Here is a 925-nt window from a genome sequence, read left to right as displayed (position 1 = left end):
GCCTGGAGGACTTTCCGAAGAATTGGATGACCAAGGGGGAGGAGGAGAGCGTGTTTGCTGGCCTGGCCCACACGTGCTCCACCTCACAAAGGCCCAGTCTGCCTTCAAGGCCGTAATGGCCGCAGCCCCTCGTCTCTCCGTTGTGGTTTCCTCTCTGCTGCTTGCATCTCTCACGTCAGCGGCTCAAATTGCTTTTTCCCTTCCCCCTTTCGTACCGGCCCTTCTCCCCTTTTCAGTTCTGCCTCGTTAGCTATTTTGAGCCACGCTTGATGTCTCCATGGCAGCGGTCCATTCACCAGATAATAAAAAAATAAAAATTGAAGGGGTGGGGAAGTATTAAGCTGAGAAGAACCGGAGACTTCCACACAGCTACACTCCCACGGCCCTCGCTCCGTGCCACGCTGCCGCGGGCGTCACGGCACGGGCAGGGAGGGGTAGGGAAGGCTCCTAGTTCGGAAACACGAAGGCCCAGCGCAGCAAAATCCACGTTCCCAAAGGTGCCTTTGGGAACCGGTGCTCCGTCCCTGGAGCCCTCAGCATCCTAGCTGCTCCCGGGGGCCGTGCAGGGTGCGGGGCGCAGGCAGCCGCGGGAGCGGAGGCAGCGGGGACCGGGACGCTCCCGGGGGTCTCCCGGCCCCCCCGCCCCGGTCCCCTCACCTGACCCGCGCCCGGAATCTGCCCCGCCACCACGGAGACACGGCCCGACCAATCAGCGCGCACGGCACCCATCACCACGGCAACGCACTGGCCAATCCGCGGCGGGCTCCCCCACCTGGCTCCGCCCCCTACCCCCTCCCCCGCGGGGCGGTGCTACACTTGTCAAAGGAGTGGGAGGGGCCGGCGGAGGGCGAGCGACCAATCACGGTGAGGCTTTTGCTTTGGTGCCCAATGGGGGCGCGGCGCCCGCGCGGTCCTTAGTCCACGG

The sequence above is a fragment of the Agelaius tricolor genome, unplaced genomic scaffold (genome assembly GCF_023055355.1).
Source record: "Agelaius tricolor isolate 1412-34295 unplaced genomic scaffold, bAgeTri1.0.p SCAF_1, whole genome shotgun sequence".
In the NCBI taxonomy this organism is placed as follows: Eukaryota; Metazoa; Chordata; class Aves; order Passeriformes; family Icteridae; genus Agelaius; species Agelaius tricolor.
Note: the sequence above shows the minus strand (reverse complement) of the source record.